Raw genomic sequence first — 6,017 nt, forward strand, 5'->3', positions numbered from 1 at the left:
TTATGCATAAATGAAATGCTCAATATATGCTATTTTTATAGTAAAAAGTGTCTTTGTAAATAATAAACTGGATGGGAAAAAAAAGTAACAGGTTTTCACTGGAGAAAAATTTACAAGAGTAGAAAAGTATAAACCAGGAAAAACATAACTTTATTATCCGGCATCCACTTAACACCTGACATTTTTTTTCTTTTAGCCATTTTTCCTTTGCATTTCTAATATATTTGAGATTTATCAGTTGATTTTTAGGAACACATTGTTCAATTTTGAAATATTATTATAAAATTTTAACTTAATCCAAATTTGTTCTTGAAAGTAAATTTGTAATACTTAATTTAACAGTAACAAACACTAAGAATAATAATAAACATATTTAGGCATTGCTAGGTGCTATACAGAAACAGACACTGAACAAACCTTAAGAACACTTTAATAGAAAAATACAATAAATAAATTCCATATAAAAGCAATGAGGGGTATGATTACTAAGATAATTTCACATAGTAGTTCTGAAGTTTCTTCTGCCATGAAAGCAGATGATGATATAACATATTCCCATGGGAATGCCTAGACAGGTTAAGCAGTTGGTTATGTGCAGTTCTTAAAGCAATAGCTATAACTTCATCCCCTTCCTATTCAACAAAACAAATGAAAAGGTAATTGAATATGAGAGATGTTTTTACAGATCTGCTTTAAATATGCTGTAAATTATTTTTTAAGTATATCATTCACCAACTGTGAAATTTTAAATTATTCACAATATACTTCACAACCAATTGTAACAAAACAAGCAGGTAATGCTTATTATTCTAAACCACGAGTCCACAGTTTACGTGGTTTCTCCTAATGACAGACTTATGAAGTAGGTATGATATGTACTATCTCCATTTATAGATTAAAAAAAAAAAAACTGGCCTTAAAAGGAAAGGATAGCATACCAAATCCTAGATTTTTTTCCCCTGCTCTAAAGTCATTGCTTTTTTGATTACTACAAATGAACTGATGTTTAATTATACCTAATGTGCTATTTAATCAGCTGTTGTCGAGCCCTAATGTGTGTAAAAAGTGTAAACCATTCATTCTCTTTCGGTATATTTAACTTAGGGAAAATGTATAATTTCCACAGTAAAATTAGTTCTTTGCCCCCCCAGCTAATGTCTTGATAAATTTATTTTGCATGCAGTCATATGCATAATTATATGACTTGTTTTAAATTAAACGACAATTCCGCAAACAACCTGGAAAGCTAAAAATTAGGGCACTTTAACTACAGACAAGGAGCCTACATTGCTGAACTGCATATAGATGATGTCAAAGTGATCTTCTGATTTCTATTTATGAAGATTGACTATAACTAGATAATTGTTTATTAGAACTTTATTATTTACTTGATTTCTCTACTACTGACACAAAATTAACTATGGTTATGAACATATTTTTGCATAGAATATTTAGTGTGGCTCTGTGTGTGTGTTTGCAGCCACTCATGACTAGTTTTAAAATAGTCCTTACATTTTAGTAACATGTCATTTCACTATTTATTTGTAAGCTATCATACATTATGAGAAATGTTTAATGTTTTAAAACATTAGATCTTACTGTTAGTCATGCTTATAGGCTCTTAGCTTCAATTAAATATTACATAAAAATAAGTAAATAATTTATAGTTCTATAAGAGTAGAAGCAAGTACTTGTCTGAGTTCTGCTTGGTTATTCAATGAATCTAATATCATTTATTTTGTTATTGAAACTGGCTGGTTTTTTTAAACTCCTTTGCTATAAAACTTAGAACTTTTGGATGATCTCCAAGTGCTTAACTACTCTTCTTGTTCATCTCTCTGTACTTTCCTCTATTATTGAAAATTTTTTTCTTTCTTTTTTTTATATTGAAATATAGTTGACATACAATATTATGTTAGTTTTAGGTGTACTACATAGCGATTTGACATTTACATACATTATGAAATGTTCACCACTGTAAGTCTTGTAACCATCTGTCCCCATACAAAGTTATTAACAGTATTATTGACCATATTCCTTATGCTGTATGTTACATCCCTTGAATTATTTATTTTATAACTAGAGGTTTGTACCTCTTGATTTACTTGACCTATTTCACCCTCCATCCCTCTCTGCCTCCCCTCCAGCAACCACCCATTCTTTGTATCTATGAATCTATTTTCATTTTGTTTTGTTTTGTTCTTTAGATTCCACATAAAAGTGAGATTATATGGTATTTGTCTTTGTCTGACTTATTTCACTTAGCATAATACCCTCTATATACATCTACATTTTTTTTAAATAAGTTTATTTATTTATTTATTTATTGGCTGTGTTGGGTCTTCATTGCTGCACAAGGGCTTTCTCTAGTTGTGGCGAGTGGGGGCTACTCTTTGTTACGATGTGCAGGCTCCTCACTGCCATGGCTTCTCTTGTTGCAGAGCACGGGCTCTAGGTGCGTGGGCTTCGGTAGTTGCGGCACACGGGCTCCGTAGTTTTGGCTCACAGGTTCTAGAGCGCAGGCTCAATAACTGTGGCACACAGACTTAGTTGCTCCGTGGCATGTGGGATCTTCCTAGAGCAGGGATTGAACCCATGTCCCATGCATTGGCAGGCGGATTCTTAACCACTGTGCCACCTAGGAAGTCCCCTTCTACATTATTTTTAAAGAAAGTATTTTTAAAGAAAAATCTATACCAAATTTCAATTTTAATTTGCAGTTGCCTTTTAGAACTAGGTCAGCAAAAAGTACAGTTATTTTATTACTAATATTTTATTTCTACAAGGTTTTATCTTATAAAAATATGAATTATAATATATTATTCTTTTTCTTTGATTTATGAATGAAAGTGCTTTGTAAACTACAAAGAAGACATTTCTCAGGCCCAATTTGTACATTTTTTATCTCAGAATTTAGTTTTGGTGATGATTTTTCCTTATAATTAAAGTAAAATAAATTATTTTATAGCAAAAACATGAAATCCTGTAAACTAAAAATAGAATAATACAGTCAAAGGAACTTAGAAGTAGCTTTGAAAATGTTAATTACCTGAAATCAAATTATTTATCATTCATGTTAGGCCTTACCTTAACTATATGCTCTTTTAGGTAAATCCAAAGCAAATTCATCAACATCATGGTCCATATAAAATACGGGTGATTCTGAAATGCTAATTTTAAAATTAGAATATTTTTCCTTATATTGTATCATTACGGGGAGGGTGGGGGGGACTCGAGGGGGGGGAGTCAAGGGAGGGAGGGAATATGGGGATATGTGTATAAAAACAGATGATTGAACTTGGTGTACCCCCCCCCCAAAAAAAAAAGATATAATACCAAAGCAAAAAAATAATAATAATAAAATAAAATAAAAGTAAGAGTATTTATTTACATATGCTCTGAATAAAAATCCATTGGGATAACATATTTTGGTAACTTTTAAAAATTCATTTCATTTTGATCAAACAATAAAATGAAAATGGATGTGAAGTATTTTTCACAAATCATATTCTACAATTTCTTCCAGTTTTTAATTTTATAATTCTAATGAACTTACAAATGTTTAAAGGTATTGCATACCAACAGAGTTCCATTTTTAAACATTACAAATAGGAAAAAAAGTTAGTGATGATCTTAAATAAATCATTTATAATTTATAGTTTTGTAAACCATTATGGTTACATTTATTTTTAAATAATAATATCTGCATTTTAAATAGAAAAAAATTAAGATCATGTGGTTTAAAAGCTGTAGATTTTAATCATGGACTTGCATGTTTTACATCTTGCTTATTGTGAAACATTAAAATGTTTTAAATAATTTTAGTAGTTTGGCTCTACTATTTGACTATTTGTTTCATCTTTAATTATAACATAATGGCCCCCATTCCCTCCCTGCCCCCAAATGTTTTACAAGTATGTTTCTCAAAGAACAACCAAAAAAGACTAATCTGCAAAAAATATATCAATAACATTTTAAAGTTTCCAATTATTGCTTATTTCATCCTATCAGTTTGGCTGAAAACAGGTATTTACAAACACTGGTAGCCTACTTTCTTGTGGCCTTTCATTTTTTTTTGAAGTTTTTAAAATGATTTCTATCAACCTTAATGGTGCATTTTTAGTTAAGAAAATAGAATGAGGAGAAGTCAATTTGAGTGCCCAGAAGAACAATTGTCTTCAGAAAGAATAGGCATAAATGGGTTTAGAAAACAGAGAGAATAGGAGTAAAATGCAGTGAGCAGAGCACTCAGGGAAGCCAGATACAATGGAAAGAGTAAAATACTGCAGAGCTTTTTATGCTACATACAATTGGAACAATGGACTTGGTCCAGCCATCTATGTTAAACTGTTAAAAGATAGGTGAAAAACAAGCTGGAATTCTATAAACTGTGTTGCGAAACAGTAGAATGAAGAGCTTTAAATCTAAAGAGAATGAATGCAGTCATTCAATAGGATGGAAATAAAGTCAAAATTGGCATATTTCCCTGGTTAATTTACCTTGTGACCAGCTCTGTTCAGTTTTAGGTATTAAGCCATTATTAGCAACGAAATAGTCTTTAAATTGCCACCATTGGAGTTTTTAAGCAACAACATAGTGCATGTCTGTTAATTTAATGTGTACATACAACTGTCTGTCGGGGACAGGGTGTGAAATTTCTCCCTCTATCCATCTTGAGTTCTTATGGCTGGACTAATAATAAAATTTACACAGGACAGATAACAGTAGAAAAACCAACTTAATTTTGTGCACACAGAAGATCATAAAATGATGCTCAGAGAGTGACCAAAAGCAGGCAGCTTTTATATCTTTTTACATGAAGAAAAATAAATCTGTGAGGATTTGACAGGACAAATAAACTCAGGCTTGGGTTCTTAATTGGTAAGGAATTTAAGCAAACTTTAGGCTTGGGTAGTAAATTAGTAAAGAAGTAACAAGGCTTGGGTAGTAAATTAGTAAAGAAGTAACAAGGTTTGTTAACACAAGCTTCTGGGCCCTGAATTCCCTATGTCTTTCTACCTCCAGGTACAGCAAGGGTACATTTCACATGGGAGATTTACTTCCTACCTTCAGAGAGACAGAGAGGAGGAGTCAGTATGTCCATCCTGCATTGGTCATTTTTTAAGTAACTTTAAAATATGCCATTGAGGTATATTTTGGGGTGGCCCCAACACCTTAAACGTGCACAGAGACATGCAAGTAAAAATACAACATATAGGTTTCATATAATTATAAAAATTTAATATTATGGTCTATAGCAATCAGTACATTATTTATGTAGAGCTTCCTATCCTCCAAAAACAGAAACAAAAAAAGGCTAACTTAGAGTTAGTGACAAAGGTGCAAGTGTACTATTACAAAAAGTTGAAAAAGAAAGCTTATCTAGATAACACATGCAACTCATAGACTAGGATACTTTGGAATAATCAAATGGCTTAATTTTTTTACTTAGCTGGAATTCAATCAGAAGATTTGTTTTCTACATTTTGGGAAAACTTTTATTAAATGTATTGACATACTTTCCTGTTTTAGTAAGCAGAATAAATGAAATAAAATTTTATTTTCAATGATTTATAGTGTCTCAGGTGACAGTTGTGTATAATTTACAATTTTAGAGAAATGTAGCTAAGAAAACTGTGTAGAATGTAACCTGAATTGAGGATATAATCTTGGAAGTTGCTTATTACCAAGATCTGTGATTTATGTTTTTGTCTTTTGGCTTGCTTTTTGTTGTGTGTTCCTTCAATGACTAAGATGCTTAAATAATTTTTCAAGTTAGGTGAAGGTTCTAATATTTTTCATCTATAGTAAACTGAAGCATTACTATATTAGGTTTTGAATGAAGGCATGATTATGTTTATGGAAATAGATCTAAAACCTCTATAGACAGAAACTAAATAAAACTAAAGCCCAAACATCTGTCAACGTTAACAAGTTGGGTCATTGTTAACTCTCAAAAAGAATAACTATGAAAACGTCAGCCATATAATACTATCCTTTAATAGTTCATTATAAAA

Source organism: Hippopotamus amphibius, chromosome 4 (assembly GCF_030028045.1).
Source record: "Hippopotamus amphibius kiboko isolate mHipAmp2 chromosome 4, mHipAmp2.hap2, whole genome shotgun sequence".
Lineage (NCBI taxonomy): Eukaryota > Metazoa > Chordata > Mammalia > Artiodactyla > Hippopotamidae > Hippopotamus > Hippopotamus amphibius.